Source organism: Chiloscyllium plagiosum, chromosome 27 (genome assembly GCF_004010195.1).
Source record: "Chiloscyllium plagiosum isolate BGI_BamShark_2017 chromosome 27, ASM401019v2, whole genome shotgun sequence".
Lineage (NCBI taxonomy): Eukaryota > Metazoa > Chordata > Chondrichthyes > Orectolobiformes > Hemiscylliidae > Chiloscyllium > Chiloscyllium plagiosum.
Genome location: NC_057736.1, coordinates 40,207,885 through 40,213,173, shown reverse-complemented (window position 1 = coordinate 40,213,173; position 5,289 = coordinate 40,207,885). Strand labels below are relative to the sequence as shown.

Below are 5,289 nucleotides of genomic sequence, written 5' to 3'. Positions count from 1 at the left end.
GTGTTGGTGAAGTTGATGAGTTGCTCAACCTCCTCGCGGGAGCACGAGGTGGCGCCATTGCAGTCATCAATGTAGCAGAGGAAGAGGTGGGGAGTGGTGCCGGTGTAATTACGGAAGATCAACTGTTCTACGTAGCCAACAATTTAGGTTCCCCAGTTAATTATCAAACCTACCAAGTTACATGTTTAAATTCGTTCATTTATTGGTTGCTCTTGAGAAATTGGTGGTGAGTTTCCTTCAGGATCTACTGCATTCCCCGTGCTGTAGGTGGACCACATTGCCATTTGGGAGGGAATTCCAGGATTTTGCTCCAGCGACAGTGAAAGAGCAGCGATATATTTCCAAGTGGGGACGGCAAGTGGCTTGGAATGGAACTTGCAGGCGATGGTCATCCCATGTATCAGCTGACCTTGTCCTTCCAGATGGAAGTGGCTGTGGGTTTGGAAGGTGCAGTCCAAAGAGTATTTGTGAATTTCTGCTGTGCGTCTCGTAGATAGTGCACACTGCTGCTACTGAACGTCGGTGGAGTGTGTGTGTGTCATTAAGATTTTTGAGTGTTGTCGGAGCTGCAGCCTTCCAGGCAAATGGGGAGTATTCTGTCACATTCCTGAGTTTCATAGTGAATTTTAATTATCTGTTAGCTTATGGTGGTAACTTTGTGTGGGAAGTAGCAGTGTTTGAGTAAATGAGATTTGTGTTTCAGAAAAAACTGTGACTGACTTCCCTTCTTAGGTTCAGCTGTTTCATTTTGTTTGTTTTAGTTGGAAGGAGCGGGGCTGCTTTGTTTGGCTGCTTCTCATTTGTTTTCAGTTATGCAAAAACCAAGGCAAAACCTATTGGGAAGAGTCATTGTTTAATGTAGAAGGAGAGAAGAGGAATTGTGGTTAGCCAGTGTTTATCTGTGATAAGATTATCAAATAAAGGCAATGGATGTCGACGGTCATGGTCAGTTCTTGGAGAAATTTAAGGAAAAACAGAGGGTGATGGGAATCTCGAATACACCACCTGGAAGGCTAGAGTCAAGAGTGTGCTGCTGGAAAAGCACAGCAGGTCAGGCAGTATCTGAGGAGCAGGAGAATCAACATTTCAGGCAAAAGCCCTTTATCAGGATATGAAGGGTACATGGAAGGCTAGTTGAGGTAGGTAACTGAACAATCTTTAAAAAGTGCTTGGATGAACACTTGAAATTTAGCATTCAAGGCTATGGGCCTAATGTGGAATTAGTGTATCTAGAACCTCTACAGTGTGGAAACAGGCTCATCATCCCAACAAGTCCACACCTATCCAGACCCATTCCCCTATCCTATATTTACCCCTGACTAATGCACCACACCTACACATCCCTGAACACTACGGGCAATTTAGCTTGGCCAACTCACCTAACCTGCCCATCTTTGGATTGTGGAAGGAAACCGGAGCACTCAGAGGAAGCCCACACAGACACCAGGAGAATGTGCAAACTCCACCTAGACAGTCGCCCAAGGCTGCAATCAAACCCGGTTCCCTGGCACTGAGGCAGCAGGGCTAACCACTGAGCCACCGTGCCATCCCACAGCCAACGTGGATCTTTGACAGTGCAGGCCAAAAAGCCTCTTGTGTTCTGAGTGATTCTTTGATAAGATGTTCCAAAGTGCAGGAATTGAATCACAAACAATTTCTAATGAGGCCCAAATGCCAGCAGGACTATTCAGGCTGGATTTCTTGAAACTGCTCAGCTAATCAATTCTGAAGGCCATTTTCTTCCATTTAACTGCGTGTCTTTTGCTTTTTTCCTCAACTTCTTGCTAATGCTCAGTGAAGCATTCCCTTTGCATCTAATGACTATATCAGAAGCGAATTGTTTTTTAATGAGCACATTTGACTATATTTTTGTTTGTGTGTGTTTTTGTGTTGTATATCAAATAATATGTGGGAGTTGGAGTAGGTAAATATGAAGCTGCTGATTGGTGTGGTCAGTTTTGGTAGATATTACAACTTTCTTTCTTTCAAGTGTTCTTGACCTTGCGTGGAACTGGCTGTGGGCCTAACTCCAATGTAGTTAGAGTGAGCCCACAATGTCGGTTCCCTGGCATTGAGAGTAGAAATTCTGAGGTTTCCTGGACAGTGGGCCAAAGTGGAGGGGACCAAGCCTTTGCAGGGAGTCCATTTAATAAAGACTGTTGAACTTTAATCTTTATTCCTTATTTTTCTACTTTATATGAGGAAGGGGTGTGATATTAACTTTCAACAATTTTTTTGTTTTCTACCTCAGATATAGATTTTTTTTATTGTCACGTGTAATTGGGTCCAAAGGTGCAGGAGTACAGTGAGGTATGTAAAATGCCGCCACACATGGTGCCATTTTGGTTACAAGCACTTAGATACAGAATGATAAGAACAAGGTAGAAAGAAAGAACAAAGTTAAAAGTTCAACATTGCATTAATTCTTAGTATTAAGTAGAAGTCAAACACTTTACTAAGTTCTTGTATTAGGAGTAGTGGTAATGCTTCACTTTTAACTTTGTTTCTCGATGTTACTACTTGTACCTAAGCTGTGTACCAAGGTACCTTTGTACATAAGGTGGCGCCATGTATGGCAACATAGAAACATAGGAGATAGGAGCTGGAAGAGGCCACTCAGCCCTTGGGGGTTGCTCTGCCAATCATCATGATCATCCAACTCCGTGGCCGAATCGGGCTCCCTCCCCATAATCTTTGATCTCATTCGCCCCAAGTGCTGTATCTAGCCACCTCTTGAATACATTTAATGTTTTGGCACCAACTACTTCCTGTGGTAATGAATTCCACTGGCTCATCACTCTTTGGGTGAAGGAAGGTCTCCTCATCTCCACCCCGAATCCTCACACTGTGACCCCTGGTTCTGGACACACCCACCATCAAGAACATCCTCCCTGCATCTACTCTGTGTAGTCCTGTTAGAATTTCATAAGTCTCTATGGGATCCCCCTTCACTCAGCTGAACTCCAGGGGAAACAATCCTAACCTAATCAATCTCTCCTCAGTTCCACCATCCCCGGAATCAGTCTGGTAAGCCTTCACTGCATCTTCCTCAAAAGGAGACCAAAATTGCACACAATATTCTAGGTGTGGCCTCACCAAGGCCCTGTACAACTGCAACAACACATCCCTGTTCCTGTACTCAAAACCTCTCGCAATAAAGGCCAACTTCCTTTATGGGCGGCATGGTGGCACAGTGGTTAGCACTGCTGCCTCACAGCGCCAGAGACCTGGGTTCAATTCCTGCCTCAGGCGACTGACTGTGTGGAGTTTGCACATTCTCTCCGTGTCTGCGTGAGTTTCCTCCGGGTGCTCCGGTTTCCTCCCACAGTCCAAAGATGTGCAGGTCAGGTGAATTGGCCATGCTAAATTGCCTGTAGTGTTAGGTAAGGGGTAAATGTAGGGGTATGGGTGGGTTTCGCTTCGGCGGGTTGGTGTGGACTTGTTGGGCCGAAGAGCCTGTTTCCACATTGTAATGTAATGTAATCTAATCTAATACTATTTGCCTTCTTTACCACCTGCTGCACCTGCATGTTCACCTTCAGCACAAGGACACCCCAGTCTCTCTGCATACTCCCCTCTCCCAACTTACAGCCATTCAGGTAGTAATCTGCCTTCTTGTTTTTGCTTCCAAAGTGAATCACCTCATTGTACACTTGAGTACACATAATGGTAAATCTTGAAATAAAATAACTCAAACGAAGAAGGCATGCTTTTGGATTATTGTTCATTTTGTGTTTGATGATAGGGTGGAGCAGGATCCTTTTCCACTTTAGGATTTGGAGTTTGTCGACAGCGATTGCAGGAGAGCTGTGTGTTCGTTGTCCAACTGCGGAGGCGAACCTCCCTGTGTTGTGAGCAAACCCAGGAGAATGTTGGGTTTTGCTGAGCAAGTCCAGCGTGTACGTTCTTGAAACATATGATGCTGTGAGCCTTTGTGGCTGGTGAAGCAGTGTGTCAGGTGCTGAGCACTTTTGTGCCTCTGTGTCTCTTCTCAGGAAGAAGACAAATAACTTGCCCCGGAGGATCCATTATGCAATGCGTGCCGAGAACAAGTTGCATAGATCAAAAGCGACTTGGGCCTTGAGACAATGGCGAGAAAATGAACAAGCACATTCCTTGCCTCTAGTGCATTTCAATGATAAAACACACTTGCAGTCCATGTGCCATCCCGCTCTGCAAACCTATTAGTTTAGATTTATGGCAGACACTGCAGGATTGGTTTTGCGCAAAATAAGACAAATTGCACTCACCAGCAGGTAAAAGCTGTTGAGCAATTGTTTCAGTGTGTGTATTGACAATGGATGAAGGCGTTAGGAAATATTTTACTTCCAAACGCGTGATTATGGTGTCACGTGCTATACTGTCGCCCAGTGGAGTTGCCAATTCTCCAGCTTTGTTCGAGTGACTGAAAATTAATCTCCTGGTTCTGCTGCAGGTGTTATGGACCAGACCAAACTCCCTCAAAACATGTCAAAGAGACAGCCCAGACCCCAACTTTCTCTTATTTTAAAGACAAGTACTGAGCATTGTGTTCTGGATGTAATTCACTTGGTCAAACTACCAGGCTTGAAGCTAAACAAACTTTATTCAAACACTATCGTTAAAATACAGACAAAACAAAAAAGAGAAAAAAAAATTTGGCTTAACTGTAACTTTGTTGAAATAATTTATAAACTAATAATCTACTCAGTAACAGAGGAGAAGGTGAGGACTGCAGATGGTGGAGAGTGAAAGTTGAAGAGTGTGGCGCTGGAAAAGCACAGCTGGTCAGGCAGCATCCGAGGAGCAGGAGAATCGATGTTTCAGGCATAAGCCCTTCATCAGGAATGTTTCTTCATTAACAGAACATAATATGAGATTAGATTCCCTACAGTGTGGAAACAGGCCCTTCAGCCCAACCAGTCCACGCCGTCCCTCCGAAGAGTAACCCACCCAGACCCATTTCCCTCTGACTAATGCACCTAACACTGTGGACAATTGAGCATGGAGAAAGTGAGGACTGCAGATGCTGGAGATCAGAGCTGAAAAATGTGTTGCTGGAAAAGCGCAGCAGGTCAGGCAGCATCCAAGGAGCAGGAGAATCGACGTTTCGGGCATAAGCCCTTCTTCAGGAATGAGGAGGGTGTCCCAAGCAGGCTAAGATAAAAGGTAGGGAGGAGGGACTTGGGGGACGGGCGTTGGGAATGCGATAGGTGGAAGGAGGTTAAGGTGAGGGTGATAGGCCGGAGAGTGGGTGGGGGCGGAGAGGTTGGGAAGAAGATTGCAGGTCAAGAAGGCGGTGCTGAGTCC

The 5,289-nt window shown here is 45.2% G+C and overlaps 1 protein-coding gene across 5 annotated transcripts in view; it reads left to right on the top strand.

Moving 5' to 3' along the window:
• The window catches only part of LOC122563736 (ephrin type-A receptor 7-like), a 593,437-nt gene that overhangs the window by 171,144 nt on the left and 417,004 nt on the right, over positions 1-5,289 (top strand). The gene's annotated exons all lie outside the window — the stretch shown is intronic.